This window comes from Ictalurus furcatus, chromosome 10 (genome assembly GCF_023375685.1).
Source record: "Ictalurus furcatus strain D&B chromosome 10, Billie_1.0, whole genome shotgun sequence".
Lineage (NCBI taxonomy): Eukaryota > Metazoa > Chordata > Actinopteri > Siluriformes > Ictaluridae > Ictalurus > Ictalurus furcatus.
The window spans coordinates 10,622,667-10,638,058 of record NC_071264.1 but is presented as its reverse complement, the minus strand read 5'-3'; positions in this window follow the sequence as shown (position 1 = coordinate 10,638,058).

Genomic DNA, 15,392 nt, shown 5'->3' with positions numbered 1-15,392 from the left:
TCTGCATAAAAAGATAGTTCCTTTTATCCTTCACATTATAGTAGCTATAAACAGTCATTCCATCACCAGCCTCTCTTTAAAAAAAAAAAAAAAAAACTATATTAGAAAAATTATTTTTTTAAGAACCAGCACATTAATATCAAAGTATGATTTGAATTGCAGCTGGCACTACTGTCAGAAAACCTTCTGACCAATCAGATTTGAGAATTCAACAATGCTGTGGTATAAAATGCACCAATATTTAGGAATCAGGTTTAATGTAATTAATGATTTAATTGAAATCACTTTAATAATAATACATTTATTCATTTAATATTGATTTTATTTTAATGTATTGATGCTCTTAGATGAGTAGATCTCAAGCCCAGTCATAGTGCACTTCCCTGTTCATTTTCAAGCTTCCTCTGCCACCAAAACTCCTCGACATCTTAATAATGAGCTAGGGAGCCCTTTCCTCAAATCAGCTGGGTTGGGAGCAGAAAAAAAAAACCTGGATCTTTGCAAGGCAGTGGTACCCCAGGACTGGAGTTAGGAAACCCTACTGAGTGTTTACATTTAAAAAAAAAAAAATTAAGTTGTGAAATTAATGTATTTACTGTTAATCTATTTGCACTGTGTTATTAATGTTTACAAATATATCCACAAAAAGTCACAATAAATCTTTAATTAATAAATAATGTATTATTTGTTTCTAAATAGTTTATTACTGAACATTACATTTTATAAATGTTACCTACCTTTTTATTAGCTTCACTGTACTGTTACTGAAAAGTAAGCTATAAAATGAAAAACTGAGTAGTATTCTGGGAGTTTAAGCTGATAAACGGATAATGTTTCCAGATGTTAATTGTAATTAATCTATGCCAAAGACAAGTAGGAGGATGCCCACTCTTCTATACAAAATGAAATAAATTAAATGCAGTATAATATATGAACAATACACTACATAATCTTTGAGGAATTTAATGTGAATATTCTCATGAAACAGTGATATTTGGTTACTACAGAGGTCTACAGCTCTTAGATTCTTATCTATGATTATACTGTAATTCTGCAATGAAATCTACAGCATATAATATCATATCATCTTTATGAAAAACTAGTTAAATGAATGTCTTTGCAAATAAAGTGACTTCAAATGAAAGCAAAGCGGGATACAATAAGACCAACTATGGAATATATACTACAGTCAAGTGTTGATTATGAACTATAGTCCTATATATTGATGCATTCACATGCACTGCTCTCCCAAGAGCCATCTGCAAAAACGGCAAACCAATTCTAATACTTTTTCATCCTCAGCCAATAGCTTCCAAACAGCCTCAGCTTGTTTTCTTGCCATCTGAAAGTGATATGAGAGGGAAGTGCATCGTCGACCCTGGCTCTGACTTTGGGAAATTGCTCTGACCTTGCAGTGCTTATGAGAGGAAACAACCTGGCACATACCAAGTAGGAAAAGCGGTCAGCTTTGAGGCGGACTGAGGGGACCCCTTTCTGTCTTTCATATACATGCAAAGGGAGCTCCCTGCCGATCAGGTTTCAGCTCAGCAGCACTCTAGAAGCAAAAATGCTCTTTTTTTTTTTTTTTAGCTTCCTTTAGATTATGGGAAGTGTCAGCGCTGACTACCTGTGCTGCTCTGAGACGCCCTGAAAGCCAACTGAAGTAGAAGATCCAGGAAAAGTGCAAAGGGAATGGAAATGAAATAGTGACCTCAAAGTAAAAGGGGCTTCCCAATGGCCTCAGGGTGTGCACAGAGTAGCGGGTCAGACACCGCAGCCCTGAGCCCCCAGAACAAATGCACTCAGTATGCCACACAGCCGGCTCGGCAAGAGGTCACACACCCTTACACTTGAATCACACACGCTGAAGCAATCCACCTCGGACACCTTGCTATAATAACAATTCCGTAAGGGCCAGGATAAAGAGAGAGAGGCAAAAATAGCTGTGTGAAGACACCTGGTCTTGTAGGATAGGAGATATGAGCAGAATAGGACTGGGGAAGGGATTTATTGGTGCAGTAAGTAATTTCAAAACTATATTATTATTATTATTATTATTATTATTATTATTATTATTATAGATTTTTATACCACTATTTTGGGTTAAAAATATATATCACAATGGGCTATGCATAGAAAGATTAAATTATTAAATAATCCTTAATAATACAACCTACAATCATTAGTGAAACTATAAACTATGAACCTAACACCCAATAACTATGAAAATCCAATCTAAACAAATGCATCCAGATTTAAAAACACGTACAGAGCTTGAATTCGTAATAATTCGGTGTGCAGCAATACACAACATTTTCAGGTTTCTATTCAATCTTCAATCCTGTCATTTGATGTTGGATTTGCTTTGACTGTCAATTAATTTTCCATATTTCATGTATTAAAATGTACTGATTATACAGATTATATATGAAACAAAGGTGAAACAAAGGTGTGTTTCATTAAAAAAAAAAATACATTGTTAACTTTATTTTTAAAATGTCCTTTAATTAACAATAATTTCCGATAACCTTCTAAAATAAAATAGCACATAATTTAAAAAAAATTTTTTTAAATACATAAATTAAGGTTACTTATTTATAAGTAACCTGACCCATTTTGTGTTCACTTAGTACTTCTTTCTTTAGACCTTTGGAAAAATGGCAGAAAAATCCTTACTGATTATTATTATTATTATTATTATTATTATTATTATTATTATTATTATTATTATTTCAACATTAACAATTGTTCTGTAACTTGCTGTGCAGTTTGATTGTTGTTGTGCTTTTTAATTCACTCTTCATCTAGCAAGATAATTAGCTCTAATATTTGCAGTCCAATTGGTCACATTATGACTTTACCAATTACACACCTAAATGAAATATAATAAGGGAATACAGATGATGATGATTTTGCACCAAGTGGTGCCGTTTGTCCTAATGCTTTGGTGCGATCCACTATAAACACTGCCAGAGTGTAAAGAGAGGATTTCCCCTCTATGTCGATTTGCTACTATCAGTTGCTCACCCACAGCCCATAGCTGAGGAACATTTCTCCTCAGGGCTCACAGCATGGGGGAAGAGCAATGTGCATATGAAAAATGAGATTTAGTCACCTCGCAGGAGGCCTTAGGAGAACGGCAGAGAGGGAAAACTAACACTCCTCCCTATAGTAGAAGGCCAGGAAGGCGAGGAGATGGAAATGAACACACAGACGATTGCACTTCCTGACCAGGAGAACAACAAGGTACAGTAGGAGCACACCTGAGGGTTATAAGTGAAGCTCTCATGTAATGGTTTAGTATTTACCATATGTTTCCTAATTTTTTAAATATATTTTTTAAAGAAACTACTCTATTTTTTTTAAGAATAATGTAAAGCAGCAACTATCTAGACAATATCCACTCAAACACAATGTCTGCATTGTAAAATAAAATATAGTTTATTAAGGTTGGTTTGAAATAGACAACTAAGTAAGTGGACTAACATATAAGATTTAACACTCCCTTCCTTGAGGAAGACCGTTCGTACCAACATTGAAGGCTTTCATCTTGTGCAAAGCTAATTCCTTTGCAAGATTTATTTATTTATAAATATTAGGAATAATTTTTTTAATAATTGCTGAAACTTTTCTGTTAACTCTTTTTCTATTAATGTCTAGTTGGCATTATTTCTTATGTAAATCACTGCATATACTGTATGAATGGCATACAGTATATTTTACTGTAAGGACTGCATACATAATCTCTGTGTAATGTCATCACAATTTTTATTTTTTTTTTCTCTTTGCGTGACAATCTGCCATGAAATGTATGGAATAATATAACTTTAATAACTTTCCAAAGCAAATGCAATTTCTATTGTAAATTGGTGATTAGGTTTATGTCTATCATTCACCATTATATATATTTACAGTCTATACCGTAGATATCTATTTGAATTTTTTAATTGCTGATCTGTCTATATGATTGACCGTGAATCGATTATTTAACTAATGTTTAACTACTGTTTTCTTCAAGACTCAGGCTGGAGTGGAGTAAACATATAAAACATGTTTGTTATATGTCTGCTCTAACACAGCGTCCTTGAATCCTCGATTCTGATTGGTCACTGGTTAATTTTTGTATAACAGCATGGCTCAGACAGTAATTCCGGCTCCAGGGTAAATTACTGGATTATATTAATTCTAATACGTTATTGTTTCTATAGCAACAACATACACAGGGACTTCTATGCTGTACGATTTACAGAAACATAATTTTAAAAGCGCGTATACCTTGTAATGGTGAAGTTTTATGTGAGGAGATGTTTACTTAACTTTTATTGAAGCAGTGTCCAGTGTCAGCACTTTGTAACAGTCAGAGGTAAAGCTGTTCTTTTAAGCGTTACTATACATTCTCAGGTAACACCCCAATCTACCGAAGAAGTGTACTTCTTTGAAAGTATAAAACCTGCTAGCACAAGTACTGAAACCCTGATAATTGTAATTGTGAAAACTAAGTTGACTGTGCTATGCGTGAGTACAAAACTTCGAAGGTTCAGAGCCTAAAATACCCAGAAGTGAAACCACAAGACAGATATTTTTTTGTATATTTTGACCATCCCAGTTGTATGTTGTTATCACAATGAACGAATTCATACATGAATTAGTCTAATAAAAAATGTTGGGTTTAAGATGGAAGATTTTAAGTGAAATGTCTGAGAAATGTAAAATACAGTAAATGTTTTACTGACCAGAAAAATAAGTGTGGGTAAATGAATAAAAATTAAATGTAAACATTAATCATAAAATGATGCTATTGGCTGATATTCACTGATTGCGTGCGATTTGACTGCATAGTGTAACACTACTGTTGATGTTTGTTCTATGTATGGAAGTATATAATTATAGGCAAATTAATATTAGAATCTATTTCAATACGAAATATATTATATTAAAATTTAGTTTTAAAGAAACTTGACAGCCATTGTGGTTATTTTGGCTTCCAGTCTGTGTGTATGCGTGTCAACGTGAGTCTCCCTGAAAGACCAGAAAGGCGTCTCACGCTTCAAGTGTCTACATTTCTGTCATTTCTGTAATCAACATGGTGCATTAAAATCAAGCTTAAAAAACCTAACAAATTATCAGGACTTTTTGATTTTTGTGTTTGTCACTAATAACTGCATGATTCACACTGGATCCTGTTGATCATAAAATAGGCGTTATAACTGTTCAAAGCTGCCTATTGTTTTCGAATGTGACTCACAAGGTTTTTTACACAACATGAATGCGAGATTTAACACAGGCTAAGATGGTGCAGCTTTTTCCAATTTCCCAATTCAAAATAAACCAGCCAGTTCTGCTTTGACTGTGAGCTTATAATCAACAAATGGAAACAACAAAGGAATTAGTGAAGCACAACATGAAATAACATTGGTTGTAAAAAACACAAACAAGTAACATAATATGAAAAATGTCAGGGAAAATCACTTCCATTTTGCTGAGGCACCAACACTGAGTGAATTGTTCTGTATTGTGGCGGCTGAGGCATTTTCCCTAAGTGATGTCATGTGGACTGCAGTGTTAGTCTCAGAGAGACTATCGGATTATTCCTCATCTCGACAGGCCCTCGCTCACGGTAGGGGAGGAAATACACCTCTTTCTCGTTTGCAGCAAATAACGGGGACAGGAAGGCCTTGCTTAGCTGCACTCAGGCAACAGGCACTACCTTTGTTTGGATTTGGCTTAAACGGACACCTCTCTGCTCGTTTCTGGCATTAGCAAGCAATTTCAGTTCTGAAGCCGATTATACAGTAAAGCCTCTTGTTTATTCAGAGCTGGGTGCAATGTTTTGGAGGTTAGACCCAGACTGACTCTACTCGCTGGTCTGCTTGTGCTATTCAGCTATGCATAGTCCTGTTGTTGTGCCAAGTAACTGAGAACTGTATTGTTCTATACTGTAATTTTCAGTACTGGTACTCATTAAGCTGTGCTGAAGTGCCCTGTATGACTTCAATTATACCTCAGGATAATAGTAGTAGTAGTAGTAGTGTTTAATAAAATATTATTGCTAGGCCTTTAAAGCAATGCTATTGTGGTGATGGATTTAAAATCCCCAATCATTTGTTTCTACAAAGAACAGAAGAGAAGTTTGTTTGTCACATAGAAAATCTCAGCAAATATGAATTTCTTTATCAGTGAGTTCATTAGTATAACAAAGTTGCAATTTAGTATGAGATATTCACAATGTTCTGTCAAGGGTTTTGATTAAGATCTACTTGTAAGGCTTACTATCTTTTGTTGTGTAACACAGTGATATTTAGCAGTACTTTGTCACTAAAAGAGCTCATTTATATGCAGCCAGTGTAACTTTCATACATTATAACAAGGAAATAAAAACAAGGTACTCAAGATATGAATCCATTAATGCTTTAGATGTTTTTTTTTATTGCTCATTTGATATGCTTTATTAACTTTTCTCTGTGCATAAATTATTTTTTAATCGTATTAAATTAATCCTTAACAGACATTCAGATTTAATTTCTTTTTTTTTTCATAGATTATTTTTTTCTTTTATTAATTACCAATACCAAGGTTTCATTTCAGAACAAGCATCATGGTACATTTTATGGTATTAGAATGAAGGCCACTACACAATAAAAAAAATAGGGATATTGTAAATCCAGTTTTAATTGGGATCCAGATATTTAAATATTCCAATATTTCAAAGGTAGTACCCAATGTTATTTACTTTCCTCTTTGCAAAAGTCAATTTATTCCTACCAACTTCATCAATGTATTTTTCATTATTCTGAGACTTTAGAGACATAAACTACTTCAAGTGCTTTATTGGTATAAATGAATGTAACTGCAAATAAAATAATATAATACTCACAGTCATAATCTCACAGTTATAATCTCACAACTATAATCTCACAATTAGATTACAGATGCAATATGAAGCTCATGGGACAAATTTCATGAACATTTACAGCATTTATTCATTCAGTCTTAGTACCTGCCTGGTCGGGGTTCCAGTGGTTTGAATAAGGTTTTATTATAGGTTAAAGGTTTTATTAGTTTGTTTATATTATATTATGTGAAATTAACTATCTAAATTTGTTAGAAAATATCACAGACAGATACAAACAAAAATAACTGCATAAGCAGGATTTTTCTTTTTAAAAAAAAAAAAAAAAAAAAAAAAACGTTTAAAAAATTAAATCCTGGTTTAGGCACACCCACTTTCGTTTTAAAATCCAAATACAGATAGAAATACAGATATCTGGAACACTAAATAGATAAAGATACCTACTGATGTACATCTTTACTATACATGTGTACTGTATATGAAATATACTTGTAGGCTTTCTTAAGCTTCCTTATAAAATACATAGAATGCACAATACATAAATAAAAGCAGCCTGTCAAAGCACCATCAGTGATTTGTGGTTAAAAATGAAAACATTTACTTTTGCTTCTCACACCTTTTAATTTGCCTCAACAAGACTTTCTTATAAAAACAGCAGTGATCCTAGAAACATACTATTGCTGACTTTTAGCCATGTCTGATCTCCTGACTGTAATAACATAATAACTCTGCACTGTATATTTGCTGCTCCTTCTTTGTTACTTCTTTAAACCAATGCTTATTTGCGACTGTAGTTGTCGCTTTATGCTGTCTGACATTTTTGTCTAATAGGCAGGCAGGGTGTTTTGTTCAGATTTCTCTTATATGTATGTGTATAGGTGCATATAAATTTTCCTTATAACATCAATGTTTGACTACAAGCTCTCATTAGTGGTCAGTGCCAGCCTCGTTATGACAAAATATAGGATTTTGTGACTGTTTGGGCTTTGAGAACTGAAAAGGACATTTTCAAATAAAATTGCAGCTACAGCTACTACGCATGCTGACAGGAAATCAGCACATGGCTACTTTATCTTTTCTTCACACCACATCACACTACTGATAACCCAACATGAGTTTTTTTTTAGACGGATACAGTGTAAAATTGCACATGACAAAAAATACAACAGTATAAAAATGGTATATTTTCTTAATGATCACAGCTATGTTTCAGATAAAAGTTCCAAAATGTTCAGCTGCTTTGTCTTTCCAGACTAATTGAAAGTATTTGCATGCTGTCTGGCTAATGAAGGTCTAGTTTTGCATGTTACATCTAATGTTACACTAATTCAAATAAAAGCTTGGCTTCTGCCTCCATCCTGACATTTTGTTCTCCTGTATCAAAATGGCCATTACAGGAAGAGAAGTAACCTAATTAGCTCCTACAAGATCTGATATATGACCTTCCTCCTGTACTCAGAGTGCAAATCAAAGCTGCACATCTTCTAATCAGATATATTGCGCCTAATTACCAAGACATTGAGTTGATTTCTACAGGTAGGCTTTATCTGCATGCTGGTCACGAATACAGATTTCACACACAGCTCTTGGCAGTCTGACAAACTGAAATATGTCAGAAAGATGAAAATGTTTTGTTAAAAAAAGAAAAGAAAGGGGAAAAAAGCAGCCCATTTTTTTTCTGTAATTAACAACCAAAAATGCTGTCAGTCTGTGTACTTTCATCTACGAATGCTCAGGACATGACTTGACATTGTTATGAGAATAATAATCAGGCATAGATATCACAAAATCCACCGAAACTCATGTAAAGGTCATCTCAATTATACAGATGGACTGTCAAGCAGTCACGGTCTGCATAAAGCGGTTGACATAAGTGTAAACATGGCACGTTGTAGAGCAATACCACTGCTGTCGTACTTGCAAATAGTCAAGGTGATGAAGGCAGAGGAGGGGAAATCCATGGAAACTGAAATTCAGGCTGAATATATAACCTACATCTATGGGAAAAAGGACTTTTGACATGGCTCAGTAAAAAGCATGTTTTACATTTTCAGTATGCTGGAAATCCTGAAGCTGTGTGTGTGTGTGTGTGTGTGTGTGTGTGTGTGTGTGTGTGTGTGTGTGTGTGTGTGTGTGTGTGTGCTTGGCACGAAGTGATGGTGTAACCCTGTTTGAACTTTAAGTTATTCCTTATTTCTGATCTAAATTGTCTGTTAAGAGAAAAATACTTGGAAAAAACCCCCACCACAATTATTTCTGTTACTGTTCATATGCAAAATCCAGAATAAAATGTCACAACTACTTGAATGATTTTTTTCCCCATTACATAGCGCTGGCCTACTGAGACCAATGGCAGGATGATTTGCTGTAATTCCACTATAACTGAGAAAATCAACAGATAAATAAATAAAATTAAAATTAGGAAACCATACAAGCTCAGTTGTTGCCTGAGACACAAGTGCTATAACTCCTGAACGCCTTCTTGGCAAAAGGAAGCAATAAAGAAACCGGTCTCGAGACTGACACATAGACAGAAATTAGTCCTTTGGAAAAAAAAAGTTTAGCCACCTTATCACACCATAAATCAGATGGAAGGGAATTAAAAGAAGAACAAAACAATAGCAACAAACACGGCACATCATGCTGCTTCTTAACTATCCATACTGTACCCTCTTCACGGCAGGCGATCGAAAGCATAATAACTTTCACCGCCTCTCATAGTCACCTAGAGGAACATTGGGATGCTTTTCAATATATTTTTTTATTGTGCCTGCTGATTCCATCATTAGCCTTAAAAAAAGCAAGATGGCTAAAGGATTGGCTACATTCTGGTAGTGACAATGGAAATGGGGTACAGAAGAGACTGTCCTCTAAAAGAAACAAGCATAGAGACGTAGGAAGAACAGTTCTCTCTCATTCCTTTTCTCTGTCTTTGTAGAGGTTTGAACTTAGGGCGAGATGGAGAACAGACAAACAAGGAGGACTCAAGCTAGGCTGGAATTACCACATTAATGGGGAACAGATGGACTTTGGCCTGAGACATGATTGCAGATATAGTGCGACCCTGCCGAGACCAAACCCTGTCCAGCGGTGCTCTGTCAAGGGACTTGCTAATGATTGATATGCTAGCCATTTGCAAAAGATCTGAAGCACAGTTTTGGCGACAGGGTCTTTGCTTTGACAATTTGAATATCTTATCCATCGAGCTTCCTTACAGAAACATAGAAAAGATTAACAGTATATATATATATATACACACACACACACACACACCCACACACCGATTTAACAGGTCTGTACTGTGTTCTCAACAGCTAAAACTGAATTCAAAAGAAGCTGTCTCTCCCTCTCTTGTCTCCTCAATGTTGACCCTTCATTTGTGCTACTTGAGATTTGGGGTGCCGCATGTTTTTGTTATTTTTTTCTGGATTACAGATGTTTCCCTGCTTTTTATCTTGCTCCTTTTCAAACAGTGGCACTCCTTCAATTCAACCATCATTCAGCAAGGTCCAATTTTCAAGCCCGGTCTGTGTCTGGTTGAATTTGAGCTGCTCCAGATTTTAATCAGAGCAAAAATAATGAGCTCCGGAGAAAGAAAGAACTAGCAGTGCTTGGACGTCGCTGGCTTAACATCTCCTTCCACTTTTGCCCCAGTGATTTTTTTTTCTTCTTTTTGGCGAATGTAAACAAACACCCACAAAAATAGAGAGACTGACCAATCAGAAGTTATGACCGCAATTGCATCTTAAGGTTCAGGGAAGCTTGCCAAGGTGGTTGACTCGCTAATGAACTAATCACTTTGGGGCCTTCTTCTCAGTTTACTTAAACAGCCAGCGGAGTTATGCATACATGCCAAAGCAAGAGCTTGCACATGTATGTGGCTGACCCATAGCCATGCACATGGAGGCTGTTCAGCTCTCGTTAGCTGTAAAACTAAAGAGGGAGCATATGTTTCATGTCGTTCTAGTGAGGCCCAAGATGACCACTGTGATGAAAGAGAAAGCAGAAATCTGCCCAGTTGAAAACGGCTCATCTGTCTGCTCTCCGCTTATTGTTTTTCGCTGATGATAAAAGGAGCCCTAATGCCTTGTCATGGCAATTAGAAGGGAAAACATGGCACTCCGGCTCCAAATTAACCACGATGCTTCCAGAGGAACCTTAGAGGAGGGAAAAATGCTTAAACAAAGATCATGAATGCCCGACATGGTGCTTTGTAAAACATCTGTTCTTCTGGGATAAAATTAGATGAATGCTCTTTTTCATTGGCGGTACTCCAGAGGAACATGGGGTTAAGTATCGTGCTTAGGTTCATAGTCATATTTTCAGGCCTGTGAGCAGGATGGCAGATCACTAGATTCTCACAGAAAGTGCAGGTGCATTCTTACATTAAAGGTCGCCAGCTCGTCAGAAACTATTAGTCCTTCATTCAGTAGCGTGTCGTCATTATTACCATGTTACTACTCAGTCTGAGGTTGAGTGCCACCTGTTCTCTGCTTTGTATTTCACTCTGATGTCTCGCAGCTGTGGAGGAAACTGAGGAGAGGTTTACAGAACGTGAAAGAACAAGCATAAGTTTAACTAATCAATACAGTCTTACTCGTTTCCTGTTTACCTTGTTGCAAATGGAGGGCAGAATGCACAATAAATCATGACAAGACTAATATTTTGATATTCTAAACATTCCATTACCATTAAGAGTGGAGGTTAATCGGGGTAGCTTATCTCAGATTTGCAGCAAGGAAATTAATATTAGATGCCCAATAATGTGATTTTTGATGTTCAGCTGTTAAAACAACAACAAAAACAACAACAACAACAACAACAACAACAACAACAAATTCCAGCTATTACTGATATATCATATTCAAGACAGATCCATTCTATAAGCCATATATTTATTCATTCTTCCATCTTCAGAGCACGTTTTAAGAGATTGGAGGTCACTGGAGTACCAAGAGAAAGCACAAGGAGGACGTGAGAAACGCCATGCAGACTGTAACCTGAAGTCATTATTAAATCTGGAAACGCTGGAGCTGTGAAGCATCAACACTCCCTGCTGCACCAAAATGCCACCATTAAGCAATATAATGTACTGTAAATATTTCCAACACTCTACTCAATCTACTCAATATTCTTGCACAATAGTACACATACTGTATATTAATGATCTGATGGCAGCAAATTTCACAATAACTCCCTTAGAACCACTGAACAATCTGCATATCTGTGTCTGTTTTAATAATGGTACAAATGGTAAATTAATATAGTGCCTTAATGCTTCTTATTCAATTATTTAATAAACTGTGGTTAAACTAATGGGAAAGGCAGTGCTCCAAAATATAGTGGAAAGCCTTCCCAGAAGAACGGGGACTGTAATAGTACCAAAGGGGGGGATCAACTTTAATATTAATGCCCATGGTTTTTGGAAAGCGATGCTCAACAAGCACATCTGGTTGCAATGGCCAGCTGTCCACATACTTTTGGCCATATAGTGTATGATGACTGTGATACAACAAGGGATTGCAATATAACATTTAAGCGATGCCATGAGAGGGCTCAAGGGGTCAACAGAACAATTCCTATGTGTTAAGGCTTCGCAGCATTAAAATCAAAACATTAGGTCTTCCAAAATACATTACGCTATTTAAACATCATAATACGAACACAACGACACGAATACTGACATCAGTAAAAAAAAAGCTTGCCAAATTTCTTAGCTTGATAAATTATCCAGATTACTCCACAACACAGTAATGTAAATTACATTCTCCTTCCACTGTCGCCATTTAATTTGCTCATCTGTGGCATTTAAATCCAAAAACACACATACACAGCACAAGGTTGGCTTTTTATGAGCAACGTCCCAAAAGTTTCAGATCTCTCGCTTCTTTAGCAACTTGTTCAGCACCTTCATTTCAGCTTACTTCTTTAAGAAATAACAGTCAGCACATGTGATATGATAATGCAAGTACATATCAGTAGGTCATCAAGGAAATGAGCCGATTGTATTTTTGTTGGCGTGGCGACGGCTAAAAATTATCATACATTAAAATGCTTTTTACTATTATTGCTTTCTTTTATTTTTATTAAAAGAAAAAAAAAGCTACAAAGATGCCTGATCAACAAAAAGAAATTCCAGACTCTCCAAATCTGAGAGGTACCATTCATCTGGAGAAAAAAAAAAAGTACTCCGGAAAGGTAGCTAAGAAACTCAGAAAAACGTGTGTAGACCCACTAAGTCCTGGGTGTTTAAGGGGTTAATTTCAAACTGACATGTATAACCTATAAAACATGGCTATGCCCATTTAAGCCTGAGAAAATGTTGGATTTAAGCTAAATCTGTCTATTGACAAACAATTGCCAGAAAGATTTGGAAAAGGTTAATACTCCACTTACACCTTGCAAGAATGATGGTTATCTATACTGTCTCAGTTTTGTTCAGCTGATCCATGGAGCTGTTTTAGCATGAAGCCAGTATGCTGGTATGGGAAACAAAGCATGAAGGAAGGTGAGGCAGGAGCAGCAGGGACACAGGCTTAATATCCCACATCCATCTCTGCTGAGTGGTCTCACGCTGTCTCATCACATTGCACCACGAGCTGACTATTAGACGGGTTGCAGAATTGAGGGGGGAGGAGGGATCCTCTTGACAAAATGTCTCATGTCGGTAGTGCCATGAGTTCTCTTCACAATGCCCAGGAAAGTGACACAGGAACTATTGGAACTGTTCTTCTGAGGTTTAAAAAAGGGACACCGATCTTGCTGTTAAGAATGAACCCTTTATAAGAAATTAAATTTGACTGACACAACTGTGTGGCATCTACAAAGAGGCTTTTGTGTCTCTTTTGTGTTTTTAATTGTATTTAATGAAAATGTAAATTTATTAAACATCTGGCTAATTTGAAATTTATGGACAATTATATTCCACCCACTTGCAATCATTTTGTATATTTTTAAGCTATTGGGTATCGGTTAGACGACATATTAAAAAAGGCAAGATTGATACATATGCGTAAAACAACAATCCACCTATACAACAAAAAATAATAAAAATATTAATAATAAATGGATACTGACAGATATATAAAAAATACATTTTGAGTTTCCTTCCTTCCTCATATTGAGCCATTCTGCTGGCTCATTTTTCACAGGTTATGCTCTTATCAGTCTGCTTCATATTTGCACTGTTGCAACTCACGTCAAAGCATCAATTGAGAGTTGGTTTGGCTTCGGAGATGCGCCATAATTTACAAGATTGATAATATCTGGCTTGCTGTGCTCTAATCACTCGGCTGATTGTAATAAAATCTGGCAATAAACTGAGCTGGAACGTTGTGCAGTCTGTGGACGAGACCCAGAATGCTTGCCTGCTCTTTCATCATGTAGTTTGTAGTGATGTAGATTATTCTATATACTTTCCAGTCTTAATTATATCTAAGTGTAATGAAAATTCTTTGGAAAACTTTGCTTGGAGGTGAAACTGTTCATAACTAAAGAGTTAGGGCGGAATGAATAACAACGCTCATTTATTTTAAGCGATTATCATTTTGATAGATTTAGTTAACTGAGACTGAATACTGGGAGAGTAAATGTTTTAAATGGCTTTTATTGCTTATAATGAAGAGTCCTCATTTTATTAGACCACTGAGACCTTTGTTTCTGTAGAATAACTACGTTTATTTTACAGTATTATCATATGAAGTATAAGAATGGCATCAGTTATTTTGTGTATTGAGTGGCTAAAGAAAAAAAAAACACTCAAGTTGGAAAACTGTGTTCTTTGAAACTGCAATTGTACTTCTTTTGCATTTGCATTATATAAACCTGTGCACTTAACCTGTGGATTTGACTTCGTCACCCTTCAAAAAGGTAATTAACGGACTGTTGTGCAGCTCCAGAACACTGTTTTTATATGCAAAATATTAAACTCATATCATTATCCAGCGTCTATTGTGACCCACAGTGATAGACATATGCACTAAAGTACTGACTTAAGATTGTGTGCGTACCAAACAATCCACTCAGACTTTTTCTTTTGGCCATCGTTTGGCTACAAACCCTGGAAAATGACAGAGTAAACAAGATTTATTGGAAATGAAACAAGCCATGTCTCTGTACACAATGAAACATATGTATTCCATTCTCCAAGTGGTCACAGTGAAGTCACTGTTTATTCTATCATCAGAATTTGGTGTATTTTGGCGATGCACATGTGATTACTGAATTAGAACCCATTTTTGTGCATATGAAAGTATTTCTCTAAACCCGAACAAGTATTTAAACTCCACTTTACCAAACATACTGCTGTCTATCATCTGATATGATAAATATGGTCGTGACAGGGTTATATTTTACAGGGAAAAAAAAGACATTATTTGCTGGAAAAGGTCTTTAAAGTGATGTATGACAGACATGGAGAAAGTCAAGTGAGTTCGTTACAGATTCAAAAGGAAAAAAAAATCCAGAGAAAGCTTAGCTAGCTAAGCTTGTTAGCTAGCTAAGATCACTTGAAGATGATATTAACTTTAAGATGTTTCCTACA